Below are 17,504 nucleotides of genomic sequence, written 5' to 3'. Positions count from 1 at the left end.
CCTGTAGGAAACTGGGTTCTGGTTGCAGTAACCCCCCCACATAGACTTTGTGCCTGATTTTTGATGAAACTGTGACTGAAGTGCACTGTGTTCCTACTAACGAGGTCGCCAGTGTTCCTTCCCCAAAATAAGACACCTGGTCATTTGATCTCCAGGTGGCCAGGACCTCTGTACAACCCTAGTAAATGGCTCTTGTGGTACCTTGGGCCTAGGTACTACAGAGGGTCCCTAGGGGCACCCGGCCTGTGTGCCATGTACCCTAAAACAGTGCATGCAATGTTTGTAAGTCCCCCATACGGCAGGTGTTACAACCCTAAGGCAGGGTGCACTATATTACATGCATGGGCATATCTGCAAATATGCCCCTGCTCTGTCGTTATTTTTTTGTGAGACCTAATAAGAGCTCAGGAAAGCCATTTTAAATGCATGTGCTAGACACTGATCAATACCAGACCCTCAGCTATGTGATGGCTTTACTGAAACTATGGATGTTTGGTATCAAACATCTCATATTAATAAACTTTCACTGATTCCGTTGATGGCTTTAACAATACATGCACCCAGAGGGCACATATGAACTGCTGGTGGACTCACTGACTGGTTCTAGCCAGCCTGCTACCAACAGATTGAATTCTGATCCCCCAAGGTTGAGAGCCTTTGCTCTCTGGAGGTCAGAAACAAAGCTTGCCCTGGCAGAGGTGTTACATACCCCTCCCAACAGGATGATCTACAAATCTGCATTCCAAGACAGGAAGCTTCAAAGAAGCCCACCGCCTTTGGTATGCAAATTTGGCCTTTCTCAGAGGAAGATGCTGGCCCTCCTACTCCAGGACCCATCTGGCACCTATCAATCGATCTGATTTGTGCGGGGATGTAAGTCAGCTGAGCCTGCCATATGCTCGGGTGTAGCTTGGTCCACTGTATTCCTCATGATTCCAGTGCTCAAATCCCCAGGGTTTGCGGAACATGCCCCTTCTTTGTTACTAGCTAGTTCATTCCCATTGCACCCTTTAGTCCACCAAGATCTCAATCAGATGTACCCCTGGAAAGCTGGGGGTTCAGCAGGTGGGAAAATTAGCTATGCAGGAAGTGTGTTGCATTTCCAGGCTGGACACACCCCTAGGGTGACTAGCCTAAAACTAACACAGCCTTAGATATTTTGCCATCTTGTGTGTGGTGGAATTAGAAATTCTAGGACAGGGTAATACCCACTCCCCAAAAGAAATGGTCATCTAGTGGGTGTAGTGACCCCAAGGTTAAGAAGCCAATTGACTGCCACCATTTACTCACCTTAATGCTCTCTTTAGTGAGTATTTAGGGGACCCCCTGATACCAGAACTGTAGATCTTCACTGGACATACAAGAAGGAGTGGAAAAAGAAGCTTGCTGACCTGAGAACCAACGAGCATGACTGACTTGGTGCAATCCCTGCCAACCTGCCTGTTGCGCGGATCCTTGAGAATCAAATGACCTGTCCTGTTGCTGCAGTCTCCAAGAAACCGGGAGAGCAGACAGTGCTGAAAAAATTCCCTTTAAGGACTCCCTTGGAGCAGTTGAGCTGCTTCCCTGCAAATAAGAACTGTGAGGACCAGCACAAAAAAGTAAATAAATAAATAATTACAAATATTTGTGTATGAAATTATCCTGTGAAAGAACTGAAATAACTATTGTAAGGTGCGGTGTGATAGAGCACTGAATGGATATAATTTTCGTTTTTGGTTTTAAAATATATTTGTAAATTTACTTCCAAAATATTTGAAATTGTCATTTATGCCCTCATTATGGCCGTGGTGGTAAATCCCGCTTACACCCATGGTGTCTGCCACCAACATAACGCCGCTGAAGCGGATTACCACCACCCATATTATAACCCACACATAGCAATCCATCACTATACAGGCACACACACAAGTCTGCCAGCCCAAAGGTCAGTGATAAACTGGCTGTACCAAAACCCACACCATTACGCCAACAGAACTATGCCCACAGCATTATAACCCACGAATCACTGTGGCGGACATTCAATGGCGCTAAACCATTGGCGGTACATACCGCTGCACCCAAAATACACACACACATACAAAACAACACCACATTGGACAATTTGAATAAGACACACCTGACATACCTACACACACCACACCCACACACCCACACCACTATAAAACACACACTCACATTACCCACATCCCTTTATCATTACAAACAAGTGCCACAAGAGAGATAGCAAAACCACAGACAAGACCACAAACACATACCACCATCACCTATACACCATCCACGCACCCCACATCACACACCCCAACACAGCACCCCACACACACTCACCCACACCACTCACAATACCCCCATGACACCCCAACGACACCCCAGGTTCTCTGAGGAGGAGCTAAGGGTCATGGTGGAGGAAATCATCCGGGTATAGCCACAGCTATTTGGATCACAGGTGCAGCAGACATACATTGCAAGGAAGATGGATCTATGGCGGAGAATCGTGGACAGGGTCAACGCTGTGGGATAGCACCCCAGAACAAGGGATGACATCAGGAAGTGGTGGAACGACCTACGGGGGAAGGTACATTCCACAGCAGCAAGACACCAAATAGCTGTTCAGAGGACTGGCGGTGGAACCCCACTTCCTCCACCACAACTAACAATATGGGAGGAGCAAGTCTTGGTCATCATGCATCCTGAGGGCCTGGCAGGAGTAGGAAGAGGACTGGACTCTGGTAAGTCAAATCTCTATTACTATCACCCCCCCCACCTGCATGTCATCACAAACCCCCACCCTTACTCTCACTCCCATCACTTTACCACCTCCCACATACCCCACCATCACAACACACTCATCCCAATATCAAGCCCTGAATGTAACACCAATGCATGTACGCCACTCACGGAGCTGCATGGACATCTATCACCACTGCATGCACACTGGAAAGAATCACCTAGCCGACCAAATAGCTACTCACTCAAGGGCAAATCTGCCAGGGCAATAACAGCCATACAGGGCAACACACCCATGCACAAGATGACACACACATAAACTATAACACTGCATTTACATCCCCACACGTCCCCAACCCAATGGCACAGGAGAGGAGGTGCCAGTGACTTCCAGTCCACCCCCAGAAGAGGCCCAGAGTGATGACAGCAGCTTTGGACTCCTGGATCTGGATGACCAACCTGGCTCATCAGGGATTTCCGGACAGTCGGTTACCCAGACACAGTCCCATACCACCACAGAGCCTCCCCCTCAGGAAACACCAGCACAGTACCCACCCATCGGGCCCACACCTCTGTCCCCAGGACACATCAATCAGCAGTGTGTCCTTCACTACAGGGACCCCAGGCAACCCCACAAACACAGAACGATCAGGGACCTGGAGTCAGTGGCAGTGGGCACACGGTTCAGGGGACAGAGGCACAGGACAACAGGGAAGCTGGGAGGACTGCTGTGTGACAGGGGGATGACAGGCCCAGGGAACAGAGTCTCTGGGAGGTACTTACCAACATCCTGGGAGCATACCACCATTCCCAGGAGACGATGGACCAAATACGGGATAAGTTGCAGGAGACCCAGCGGCTGCAGGAGGGACTGTACCTGGGGATCAGGGAGGACTTGAATGACATAAACACCACCCTGGTCACCATTGCAGGGGTGCTGGCTGACATGGCCAACACTATGAGGGAGGCACTGGCACACCACAGGGCTCCTGACACTAGTTAAACCGATGAATAGCCTTCCACCTCTGCTGCCGCTAGTGGACATGAGGCCCCGCCACAGGACCAATGGGCCACCAGCAACCAACCCCCTGCAGAAGGAGAACCACCCCGCAAACAGACCATGCGATCCAGGCAAAAGCCAGAGATCATTGCCAAGATAAGGCTCTCCTGAATGTCACCCTTGTCTCCCACTCTGTCACCCTGTCCACCTCGAACTGCCATTGCTCCCCTTCCTATGCCTCCTTGAACAATGCACCTGTGATACAAATAGACTGGACTACAACAAGGACTTTCCTCGATCATTGCACATCCCCCTCTAATCATTAGCACTTAAATAAACACCTTTTGCAAAAGTACATGTATGGAGTCTGTCAAACCATTTAACCATGTATTCGTTTAACAAGCTTTAAACACTGCAATATAACTGAACAGTATTGTATACATAGGAATGACCTGTAGTAGGCTGCAGACAACACACCAGGAGCGATAGTGGAACAAAAATATCTGAAAATAGAGATCTCAAAGGGTACAGTAGGTGGGCATAGAATTTGAAAAATCAGCCTGCCAGTGACAATGTCAAATACAAAACTGTCTATGTAAAGTGTAATTACAGTGTCATACCTGTGTGTCATTGGAAGTACTGTTTTATATAGCACTTCTGTTGTTCTCATTCTCATCCTCTGCCTCCTCATCTTCACTGTCCACAGGGTCCACTGCTGCCACAAGACCATCTCCAGCCTCATCCTCCTGCAGAAAATGCACCTGGCGACGTAAGCAAAGGTTGTGCAACATACAGCATGCCATGATGATTTGGCACACTTTCTTGGGTGTGTAGTACAGGGATCCACCTTTTAGATGGAGGCAACGAAACCTGGACTTCAGGAGGCCAAATGTCCTTTCTATTATTCTTCTTGTTCGCTCATGTGCCTCATTGTAACTTTCCTCCGCCCTTGTCCTTGGATTCCTCACAGGGGTCAGTAGCCATGAGAGGTTGGGGTAACCAGAGTCACCTGCAAATATCGAGGGACAACTGTTAGACACACACTAACCATTAGGGCCCACACCATACCCATACACCAACATCCACTGTGTGGGAACCAGGGCTCACCTATTAGCCACATCCGGTGCCTCTAGAGTTGAGCCATCACATATGGGATGCTGCTATTCCTCAGGATAAAGGCATCATGCAGAGACCCATCATACTTTACATTGACATGGGAGATGTACTGGTCCGCCAGGCACAATATCTGCACATTCATGGAGTGAAAGCTCTTTCGATTTCTGAACACCTATTAATTTCTCCGGGGAGGGGACAAATGCAATATGTGTGCCATCAATAGCCCCAATAATGTTGGGGATATGTCCCATTGCATAGAAATCAGCTTTCACTGTGGCCAAATCCTCCACCTGGGGGAAAATGATGTAGCTGCGCATGTGTTTAATCAGGGCAGACAACACTCTGGTCAGCACTATTGAGAACATTGGCTGAGACATTCCTGCTGCCAAGCACACTGTCACTTAGAAGGAGCCACTTGCCAGGAAATGGAGCACAGATAGGACTTTCACAAGATGGGGGGATCCCGGTGGGCTGACGGATATCAAATATCAGGCCAGATTCCAATTGGGCACACAGCTCAATGATTGTGGCCCTCTCCATTCTATAGGTGAGGATAACGTGCATGTCCTCCACTGTTGCCAAGCACACCAGGGGCCTGTACACAGGGGATTTCTCCATCTCCGATTCTTCTGCAGCAGTTGCAATCTAGGAGGCAAACAGTGAGTAGCTGGTCAGTATCCTATTTTCAAAAAACTACACTGCATTGCATGTTGTGATTGTAACACAAGATTGTTGTATAGGCCCAAATGGTGCATATGTGTACTGTGAGGCAGTTAGGTGCCATGGCCTGCCCTCCTCCCTGCAATGGCTCCTGCCTGTCCTGTATGGAGGGACATGTGGAAATGAGGTGATTCGGCTGACGTTGTGCGCCATTGCAGGAGGCGGTCGAAAACAGCAGTGCAACTCCTCTCTGGATCCCATTGGGCCCTTTGGGTTACAGTGGCCAATTGTGATGTGTGCCGGCAGTGACGGTACGCACCCACACAGATGTAACCACCATTTTCTATCTCCTTCAACAGGAGAGGACCTACACTGCAAGCGGTGCTGTGACCTGTGTCTGGAACCTACCATAGCTCGTGTGATTGGGAAAAGGGCCCCTGTCTTCACCGCTGCGGAGTTGGAGAGACTGGTGGATGGGATCCTACCCAAGTACCAAACTCTGTATGGGCCTCCAGACCAACAGGTGTACACTGTGAGCATGACGCATGGGGCATGAATGCATGGAGTGCTGTGTGTGAGGGCCTTGTGTAAGGGGGGGTTGGTGGAAAGGTCCTGGGAGCGTGCTGCATGTATGGTGGGCAAACTCTGTGCGTAAGGGGATGGGAAGGCTATGGTGGGACATGAGTGTAACAGGCCGGACGGTCTGACTGATACCTTTTAACTATGTGTATTTTTCTGCAGGTCAGCGCCCATCAGAAAAAGGGTGTATTGTGTGCCATTGCCAAGGACGTGTGGACCCTGAGGGTCTATGGCAGGCGGAGCACCTACTGTCAGAAACTGTGGGAGGACCTGAGATGCTGGGCAAGGAAGATGGCAGAGATCCAGCTGGGGATGGCCTCCCAATGAGGAAGGGGTGCCCGTCGAACCCTGACTCCCCTCATGGCCTGCATACTGGTGGTGGCCCATCTGGTGCTCGATGGGCGCTTGAGGGCATCACAGCAGTCACAAGGGGGTGAGTACAGTTTCCAAATATACTACTACTTGCGCATGGTTGGGTGATCTCCAAGTGGGGGATGTGGGCCTGTGGGTGACCCTAGTCCAGGCCAGACATTGCAGGGTAGGTCCCATGTTGGGCAGGGTATGATGTGAACCACCTCCAACCAAACTAGTAGGCATCCACTACTGGGCAGAGGTCTGTGGGTCCCTGGTGTGCTGTTAGTGGCATTAGCTATTACTGTTAGTGGGCTGGTGACTAGCATTGTGACTGGTAGTGCATTGCCTAATGTGTAGGGCTGTTACCTGTGTGTGTGTGTGTGTGGTGTAAGTCAACAGTGGTGTTGGAGCAGCCATTAACCCAGTGTATCCTTTGTCTCACCCCCCTTTCACTCTGTCCTTCTGTGCATTAGCATCATCAGGCGGAGGAGCTGAGGCACCTGGCGACAGAAGGAGCTGCATCCCACAGGACCCAGGAGGCCGAATCCACCGACAGTGGGACAAAGGGCGAGGGGAGCACCATTGCCTCCCCCCTCCAACTTTCTCTGCCAAGTCCCATTCCCCTCAACCCCAACCTATCCCAAGCACACAAGCAGACCATCATGCAACCAGGTCATCACAAAGGAGTGGTTAAGGCAAACACAAGCACCACACATCATCCCACAGGCACTCACACAAACACCATCCAGATGCAGACATACCAACATCCACTGCCTCCACTGTGTCCCCCTTCTCCTCGTCATCCACCTCCCTCCCAGTAGCGTCTACACACACAGCTGCATACACTACATCCTCATCTACTACCTCCATCAACATCATGCCTATCACTACATACCCCTCACTGGCAGTCAACACCCCCACATCCAGGCACACATCCCCTGTGTCCTCTCAAACTGTGTCTGTGCCACTCCTCCCGTCCCAATGTTTCTAAGAAGCTTTTCCTCTCCACCTTTGACCTCCTCCCTACCCCTCCACCCCGTCCTTTATGTCAGGCCAGGGTGGTCAGAACCCAGGCGAGCACCTCAGCCACCCAGACCACGGCCACAGTAGTGTCAACAGCTACTGCAGGTGGGAGAGGATCACGGGAACCAGCCAGCCGTACTGGAAGTATGCATGCACCGGGTGCATCAAGGAAGGGCAATGAGGCACCCCTAGCTGCAAAAGTGAAGGGATAGGAGGCACCACCATTTACCAAAGGGAAGGGCAAGGAGGCACCAGCAGGTGCAAAAGTGAAGGGCAAGGAGGCACCACCAGCTGCGAAAAGGAAGGGCAAAGAGGCACCACCAGCTGCAAAAGTAAAGGGCACGGGGCCAGCACCAGCAGGCAGGAAGTTCAGGAGGCCTGGTGCTGGAACTCATTCAGAGTCGTCACCACCAACCATTGCGGTTCAGCCGTCCGAGGCTGAAGGGGAAGGGCTGAGCCTCCCTCTACATTGCCAGCCCCGCCACCAGCACTATTGCCAGCAGTAGCAACCCCAGTGGGAAGCCGTCTGAGGCTCCAGGGGAAGGGCTGGGGCCTCCCTCCACCACTGCCGGCACCGCCACCAGCGCCGCCACCAGCAGCAGCCCCAGAGGGCAGTCGTCCTAGGCTGCAGGGGAAGGGACTGAGCCTCCCACCACCACTGCCAGCACCGCCACCAGCACCACTGCCAGCAGCAGCCTCAGTGGCCAGCTGTCCGAGGCTGCAGGGGAAGGGCTGGAGCCTCCCCCCACCACTGCTAGCCCCAATGCCAACCCCACCACTGCCACCACTGAGCAGCAGTCACCGCCAGCGGGCAGTGTGTAGTCCTGCCTCCATGGGCTGGAGTGTGTCCTGGACCCTGCTAATTCTATAAGTGTGATACCCAGGTGAGAGAGTGTGACCTTGAACTCCCCAAGATCTGCATCACAGGGCACAATGCCCCCTCCAGAACCAGTGGAAGAAGCCATCAACTCACCCCATCCTTCCCAGGATGAAGCACACTGGGCACAAGGCCCCCTTCAGAACCGGTGGATGAAGCAATCCACTCACCTCTTCCTTCCCAGGATAAAACACACTGGGCACAAGGCCCCTTCCAGAACCAGTGAAAGAAGCCATCCACTTACCCCATCCTTCCCAGGATGAAGCACACTGAGCACAAGACCCCCTCCATAACCAGTGGAATAAGCCATCCACTCACCCCATCCTTCCTAGGATGAAGCACACTGGGCACAAGGCCCCCTCTAGCACCAGTGGAGAAGCCATCCTCTTGAGAGACTGTGGCCTTGCACTCCCCAAGACCAAGCAGTGGGTAAACCACCCACTTGAGAGACTGTGGCTTTCCACTCCCCAGGACCAAGAAGTGGGCAATCCACCCACTTGAGAGACTGTGGCTTTGCACTCCCCAGGACCAAGCAGTGGGCAAACCACCCACTTGAGAGACTGTGGCTTTGCACTCCCCAGGACCAAGCAGTGGGCAAATCACCCATTTGAGAGTCTGCGGCCTTGCACTCCCCAGGACCAAGCAGTGGGCAAAGCACCCACTTGAGAGACTGTGGCCTTGCACTCCCCCAGGACATCATGCAGGGCATGTATCCCCCTCCAGAACCAGTGGTGTTGTACCATCTTCGGGCTGAAGTGCCCCCCATTCCCGCCCCCCTGAGGTGCTTGTGTGTTTTTGACCTGATGCCCCTGCAGTGTTCTCTCCGTGTTGTTGCAGAAGTAAGGTGGGGCCTTGGCCTATGTTTTGTGGCCCTGTGGCCCACAGACATTGAGGACTGGGCAGTGTCCCTCCATTTCTAAATATGTATATAAGTTTGTATTTTGATGCAAATATTCATGTTATTTTATTGTATTACACTCACTTTCTTCCAATATTTTTGTCCTTACATTATTCCTGAGGGGTAGGAGGAAAATATGTAATGTTACTGAATCTGGTTGTGTGTATGGTGTTGGGGATGGGGGTGGGGATGTTGCGTGTTGTGTGTGTGTGTCACTCTCTTTTTCCTCCCTCCTCCCTTGCCTGGTAGGCGGCAGTACTCATGGTGGTCGTCTTCGCCTGTGTGGCTCCTAGTAATGGAAGAGGTAGACGAGCATAGGGAAAATGTGCTACTCTGGCTCCATGGGGTCCTGGGTGTTCCCTGAGTGTCCAGAGGTGAGTCATTTGACTTCTGTGTTCTGTTTCCGCCGTGCTTTTGATGTCGTTGCTACTGCCCCGGAAAGGGTGGTGGAGAGGCCTGTCTTAATACAGTGGGCGGTACATTGTCTTCCGCCTGGCTGTTGGCAGTTACCACTGTGCTGCTTATTGCTAACACCATGGCGGTCGGAGTGTTAAAGTGGCTGTCTGTCTGAGCAGTTTCCGCCATGGTCATGATTCCATTTTTTTTACCGCCGGCCTGTTGGCAGTATTACCGCCACTTTATCACTGACCCCCAGGGTTGTAATGAGGGCCTTAGGGGCATATTTATACTTCGTCTGCGCCGAATGTGCGTCAAAAATTTTGACGCACATTCGTCGCAAACCGTGCACCATATTTAAACTTTGACGCCGGAGCCTGCGGACGTCAAAATCCCGGCGTGTACGTCATTTTCTGGATGCAGGAAAACGCCTTGTGTTAATGATATGCAAGGTAGATGTTCCCGTCCAAAAAATGACACAAACACCTGTGCGCCTTATTTATACTACCGTGCAAAAATCCTGCACATCCAGGAGGCAGAACGCCTTGCTCAGGGCAGGCGTTAAAATTGGGCAAACACACCTTTATTTAATCAAAACACACAGAAGCAACAGCTCCAAAAGGAAGGTGCTTTTCATCCAGCATGCACGCAGACACAGAGCACAGGACCAGCAACAGCAGCATCCACAACATCAGCAGGAACCCCAAAGGCAACGCAGAAGAGGATATTCCGCACCAGAACAACCCTTCATGGCATCAGGGAACATGACATCATCCAGAGGTACAGGTTCAACTGGCAAGCCATTCAGCAGCTGCTGCGCAACATTGAGCCACAGTAGGCACCCAGCTTGCAGGCACCCCGCACCATCCCACCAGAAACCAAGCTGCTAGCTGTACTACATATGTTGACAAGTGGCTCCTTTCAACCCACTGGCGCCCTGGTTGCTGGGATCTCAAAGCCATCATTCTCCGCCTTCCTGCCCAAGGTACTGGATGCCATCATCACACTCATACCCCACCACATCTGCTTCCCCAACACATAGCAGGAGCAGCAGGAAACCAAACAGGGGTTTTACCTCATTAATGGATTTCCACACGTCCTTGGTGCCATTGACTGCACACATGTACGCCTTGTGCCACCTGCTGCAACTGAACATCTATACTGCATCAGGAAGCACGCACACTTCATCAATGTGCAGGCCATTGTGGATCACCAGGGATTGATCACCAACATCATGGCAAAGTATCCTGGGAGTGTTCATGATTCATTCATCTTCCTTCACTGTACCATCAATCAGCACTTCCATGATGTACGATATGGAAATGGACTACTTGTTGGTAAGTACTGAAACCTACTTATATACACACTGCACAGCAACCCTCTAGGGCAAACAACACATACATAACGAGAGCGACATGTGGACAGGAACACACTGAGGTTGTGACACCGCTAGGCATGTTTCATATCCTCACCCAATGGGAGAAACACCTAGGGATAAATGACCGTTCCAAATAACAACTGATGCCACTCCACAGACACAAGGGGAAAATGTAAAACAACACAATGACAAACACGTGGTGCCAACTGGCATTACATCTGCGAAGACAAAACTCCAACAACACATCAATAGCACCCAATCAAACACCCTTCCAGCCAATACGTACTGTTTTAAGGGGTGTGGAATGTAATTTGCTGCAGGTCAAACACCGTGACTCACATAGCATTATGACTACAATCAAGGTCACATGCAATCATTGAGGCCATTCTAATATCTCACATCACTCCTGCTCTCACATTGCCCACTACCAAGAGGCAAGTGGGCTGTGCGAAGAACACATCTTGATGGGACAATATGGAGAGTGCACATTCCTACACATACGCATTGTGACAAAATAACACACACACAACAGATGTACTGCCCTACGGACCTTCTGAAACTCAAAATGACAACCTCACAACCAAGTTAGCCAGCTGAACTAGACCATGTGCAGTAGTCTAGGTAGACATTACAACCTGAGTCAACTTGCCAAGGGCAGAGAAATAGGTCTGCAGTGAACTTGTCACACATGTGAAATTAGTGTACAGTCAAATGTTAAGACGTCAATGATCACAGAGTATGGAGAAGTTTGGCTAATTGTCACCTTGCAAAATGTAAGCGTCTCTCTGATGGTTAAATTAATCTATTGCATATGTCAAAATGTATGGGATGTCCAGGGTACATAGATGCAAACGTGTTACCACCACTGTTGGTTTGATTATGTGTATGGAACTATCATCTCACCCCCAGAGAAGACACAGGGACACCTGTATCACAAGTCACAATGCAAGGGAGTACACACTGTACTGCAACTCTCAAAATATACTGCTGACAACCAGTCAGCAGCCAAACACTTGTTCAGCCAAGGAAACAACCCAATGCTGATTGTACATCCTAGAAGCCTAGGAATAGACACAATAACACAATCACAAATGAGTCACAAACAACACAAGAGAACTACTGCCATGCAAGGTGATATTAATGGGGCAAGTAACATCAACATGATCTCAATCATTTTCTCTTTCAGCTGATCAGGGGTATGGGATCCAGCTATGGATTATGACCCCATTTGGCAACCCAAGCACTGCAGCAGAGCGTGCCTACAATGAGGCACATAGGAGGACACGCACCATAGTCGAGAGGACCTTTGGCATCCTGAAGTCGAGATTCAGGTGCCTTGACATCACTGGAGGCAGCCTCCTATACTCACCAGAAATGCTCTGCAAGATCATTTTAACCTGTGCCATCCTGCACAACATTTGTGTACGAGAGAACATTCCCCTATTAGAACCGGAGCCACAAATGCCTGAAGAGGAGGAAGAGGAGGATGCTGGCCATCAACATGAGGGGGACCAACCAAACACAGCTGCAGAATTGCGTAGGCGCCAAAATATTGTCAACAATTTCTTTTGAATCAACTCACCATCACCACTGTATTAACATATGTAAATAAACACCTATCATAATCACCATATCATGGTCTGGGTAATCATTTTTGCTCACCTTTATCACTATCTATCAGAATAAGAGTGTAGCCTCATGGAGCATTGCTGATATACCGATCAGGACACAGAAATGTCCAAAGCAATTGTGATGTGTATTAATCAACAGTCACATTCACACACACTGTAAATGACATACATCGTGTACATTTCACATTTGAAGGGCAATAGCAGAAGACCACACCTATTTCACACATACATGTTGGCAACATGATCCTTTGCAGCATATGGCACACAACTAAGACACCATAAGTCAATTATGGAACAAAAAGCATCATACATGAGGCAGTGGATGTGCTATTGCATTAGTAACATTAATGTATGGCCACACCCTTGACAGCAGTAACTGTTACATCCCCTATCTTTGCAAGGACCATGTGTGACTAGAATTCCATATAAGCAGAACCTAGATAGCATAAGTGCCACACCTATGACAAGCATTGCGCACATGAAATTCCATGTACATGTCAGCCCATGTCCTAAGTCCTGACACACCCATGTTCCGGGTCTCACCCCACCAGTCTTAAGAGGTCCCTGGAATGGTAATATGTGTACCCAGATATTCCCTCCTCTACACACACACAGACTAACAATTTTAATCCATCCAGAGTGCTTCACCCTTTAGTATGGTATGCCATAGTCATTGTACATCTGTCTGCATGGACGTCAGGTTAAATAATGCACTGGCTTGTAGTCTCTAAGCCTTGTTATCACCTGTAGATTGCTTCCCATGTGAAAGGTACTGTTGGCCATTTGAACTAGAATCTCACCTACAGGAATTGTGAGTGACTGATGCAGCACACACCTGTGAGCACCTCCATGCAGACCAGCCATTTGAACATGCACTGCCCTTGCAGATGCTTGGAACAGCATAGAAGCTGCAATTTTATCGATTATACTATTATGCATTGCCATAAAAATCAGCTGTGTAACACAGCCCTTGGGTTAATGTGTCACCTTCCAAAACACAGGACAAAAACAGTTGTCCATGTCAACTGTCTTGTTCCTCCTCTGACCAGTCTCAGTCAGACCACTGAGTATGTACCTTGTGAAATTGCTGGATCTTGATTGACCCTGTATCCTGTTAGCCTGACTGGCACCTGTCTGTGCGTTACCCTAAAGTTTCCTTGTAGCTACATATGTATCATAGTTGCTTTCCCAACCCTCCCATACCTCCTGGGGTATTTTGTCAGGTGGTTCTTCAATGCATACTCAAATACATTGTATAGCATAATCTGCTTATTTATCGTACCACAGTTGGGAACTTGTCTCCAAATACCCAAATCATGGCCTATCCCTTGTCTGGGTCTCATGTATGCATGAGCGAGAAATTTTGACAGTGTACCATGGCCGTATGCAGGGATTGGGTATGGTGCCTCCATCAGAACCAGCAACGTCAGATAATGTGCCTGAAAAGTCCACACATGTTAGGACCCTGACAGTTCACACGCTGATTCACATTGCTCACAACATATTGATGGGCCATGCTTGGTGAATAGCTGCGAGAATAATCAGCACAGAGGCTATGATGTTCCCAGATGCTGTGGGAATTTTAGAGGCCAACCTGTGCACAAATGTTGTGATGACACCTGCCGGTACAAGATTCCTGAGATATTATCTTACTCAGCACACCAAGGTTGCCCTGTTGACAGTCTCATGACACATCTGCAGTGGCAGGGTAGGACCATCTCCATGTGGGTTATCAAATCCTCATTGGCTTCACTTCCATTGATCACCGAAGGATACTCAGTAAATACAGGAATAGCCTCCACAGACTCATGACCAGACCTGGACGTAACTATGACAACATAGACCCCTAAAAATATACAGGCTAAACATTGGCCCACACACATGAACCAGACACCTCTGTGCAATTGATCACTGGAAATATGTGGTCACGTGCTGCTTAGTCTGCTGGTCCTCCACTGTCACAGGAGAGTTGTGGCTCAGTTATATGACCTCAACTGTGGTGTGACATTACAAATGTGGTTTCTCTTTGGCTCTCCGTGTCACAAACACGGTACCCACTTAGTATGTACATGTGCCTGACTCATGGTGGTTTCACCAACAAGTGCCTAGGAAGCAGTATCCAAAATTCCAAGACATGTGATAGCCAAGTTTTGGACCATTGACATGAACAACCGTGTGCTATCTATCCGGTGCATGCTTTTTCACTTGTGGTGTTTATGTTACCCAAAAACTAGAAAGTGCACACAGCGGTTGTTGTTACATGTATGACTAACACATGTCCTCTCTCATTTCCACACTGACTTGCATCTGAGGGTTGGACACATTGACTCCACATGCATACAAGCATATTTGCTATAATGCATCTTGTGATGGTCACACAGTGGGTCAACAACAATATTGGTAGCCAAAGCACACACATTGAGCCCTAGGCATTGAGGAATTGTACTTTTGTGTGTCACCTTGCTATCCTGCCCAATTTGTTTAATACATATATGTCGGCCACACGTTTGGCCATCTATTGCATCAAACAAGAGTGAAAATCCTGTACATGAAGTAGCGGATCATGGTACGCAGTAGTATGATGTGTCACATGTGCCCATACACCGTCATGCCCAAAGTGGGTGCAATCAGCCTATCTCAGTATTGTCACAACTGTAATATACCTTTAAAATTGTAAAATGACCCAAACCCAGTTAATGCTTGAAATGTTGCCACATACACGTCAAAAAATGACGCCCATGCGTCTTGAAATGACGCTTGTGTCCAAAAAACAACGCATAATGCCCTGAAAGAACCATTGGCCCTGAGCGGTATCTTCCACACTGTACCTCTGAAAAGTGGTTAAGTTTGAAACAATTTAGAAACATATGGATGGGGGCTGAAATCTACTCCTGTGCGTCGATAAAAATGACGCATAGACTGTATGCGTAAAAATATTTTGACGCATGACAATAGAAACACCCGCCATTTTAGGCATTGGATGCCCAATGTAGGAACTGAGGAAGGTTGGGGCATTTTGCAAAAGTTTGTCAAGGCGGTAAACGTGAATCCGTCATGACGGTGATGGAAGAGAATGATGAAGTGGTGGAGCATCTTATGGGAGAGGTTCAGGACATGGTTTTGAGTGTGGTTGATGGAGCGGTTAAGATTGGTGATCCGGATAATTTTGTGGATCCCTATGTTTGCATAAGAGTGGGAGACAAGTCGTTGCGGTTGCTAGCTGACTCAGGGGCTAGGATCCCGATGATTACTTTGGATTTGTTCAAGTTGAATTGGGGAGAGCGTGTTCTTGAACCGCCAGACAGGGCTCCAGTGTCCTACGAAGGGAGAAAGATTGAACTTCAAGGTTTTTTTTAGGATATTCTCGAGTTTAAGGGAAGACGAGTTGCAGGAAACACGGTTAGTTTTAATTAATTTCATAATCTCTCCAAGATCTCCAAACCCGTACTCCAACGGCACACGAGCAGCAACCGTTTGCCTGTTAACGCCGCGCTCGCTCGGCTCTTCTAGTGTTGCGCTAGGCAACACCAGAATGCTACTCACACAGCGCGAGTACAACAAAACTACCTGTTTTTGCTGGGGGGACATCTGTATTTTTGGTCCTGGGCTAAACAGCCACCTAGGGAAACCTACCAAACCCGGACATTTCTGAAACTAGAGACCTGAAATTAAGGGGGAACCAAAGTGGGTCCAAAAGGGTAGTTTGAAAAAAAAATTAGGCTGACAAGTTTAGCAGAATTTGTTTCTGTATAAATGAGACAATGCTGGGTGGTAGGAATTTTGTGGAATCCTGCAGATTCCAGAAGGTTCCATCACAAAAATGGGGAAAAAAATGGTGAATTCCAGCAAAGTTGGAGGTTTGCAGGGCATTGTGGGTAAGAAAATGGTGCGGGCTGCATACGAAGCACACCACCTTGGACTCACCCAGACGTTTTGTTTTCCAATGTGTCTAGGTCTTGTGGATTTTTCTACATAGCAGCGTCCCAAAGTCCAAAAAATGCAGCCCTCACCATTCCAAGTGGGACGATTTTGAGAGTTAACCAAGCTCTCATGTCCCAAATGTAAAACCAAAACACCAAATAATCAAATGTCCACTTGCTTGCCGTGCGATAAGATGTTTTAGTATGTGGTGGGGAGCTGAAAGACTGTTACCTCCTTCAGTTGGGGTGGGGGCATAACCGTGCCCATACTGGTTAGTAGCCACCACCACACTTTTTTTATTTTATTTCCCTGGCATTTAGTGGACTTTCTGAACCCTACCACCCCCCCGGGGTGTGGATCAGGGGTAATTGCCCCATCAGCCCACTGGTGAGCAGAACAAATTTGGCCCCATTTATTTGGGGTGGGGGTATGGCCCTACCCCCACCCTCTTATTTTGAAAAACAAAATCATCCCTAGTCTCTGGTGGGCTTTCTGCCCCCCTTGGTGGCAGATGGGCCTTCCAGAAATAGGCCAATCTTCCCCCAAGGGGGGCAGATATGGCCAACAGTAATTTGCCCCCATGGGGAGCGACCCTTGCCCAGGGGGCTGCCCCCTAAACAAAACACACACATACACATACACCAATTTCTGGTGCCTATGTGCTTTCTGCCCCCTGGGGGCAGATCGGCCTAACAGAAATAGGCCGATCTGCCCCCAAGGGGAGCACAAATGCCCAAAAATAAATTTGCCCCACAAGGGGAGTGACCCCTACCTAAGGGGTTGCTCTACTTGCGTGAATTTGGCGGAAAAAAAATCTCTGGTGCCTAGTGGTTTCTGCCCCCCTTGGAGGTAGATTGGCCCCAAGGGGGGCATAAACGGCCTAGAATTAATTTTGCCCCCAGGAGAGCGACCCTTGCCTAAGAGGTTGCTCCCCACATACAAAC

Source organism: Pleurodeles waltl, chromosome 8 (genome assembly GCF_031143425.1).
Source record: "Pleurodeles waltl isolate 20211129_DDA chromosome 8, aPleWal1.hap1.20221129, whole genome shotgun sequence".
Taxonomy (NCBI): Eukaryota; Metazoa; Chordata; class Amphibia; order Caudata; family Salamandridae; genus Pleurodeles; species Pleurodeles waltl.
Note: the sequence above shows the minus strand (reverse complement) of the source record.